Raw genomic sequence first — 402 nt, 5'->3', positions numbered from 1 at the left:
TAATACATCATTAATACATTATTGCATTTGTATATATACATTTGATACATATATATATATATTGCTGTAATTAGATTTCTAATTCATTTTCTTTTCTTTAAATATAATTAATATATGTTTGAATACATTCTAGTGCAAACAATGTTTACCCTTTGTTACTTACAGAATTTTTGTTTACAATTACCTGGTAAAAGATATCGTATTTTGTAAATCAATTCTTACATACTGGTTTCTATAAATTTATTTTGATGCAAAATAGATCATAACATGCTTTTGTTGGTGTATAATATATATACAAATGTATATACAGACTGATACAAGGGAGACTATCCAACCTGTCCTCATATCCCATAATATTTATGGATTTAAATTTACATGTATTAAGTGCAATAATACTGTGTG

The sequence above is a fragment of the Ruditapes philippinarum genome, unplaced genomic scaffold (assembly GCF_026571515.1).
Source record: "Ruditapes philippinarum isolate M1 unplaced genomic scaffold, ASM2657151v2 ctg3443_1_1_1_1, whole genome shotgun sequence".
Taxonomy (NCBI): Eukaryota; Metazoa; Mollusca; class Bivalvia; order Venerida; family Veneridae; genus Ruditapes; species Ruditapes philippinarum.
The sequence above is the reverse complement of the archived record's forward strand: the minus strand, read 5'-3'. Positions refer to the sequence as shown.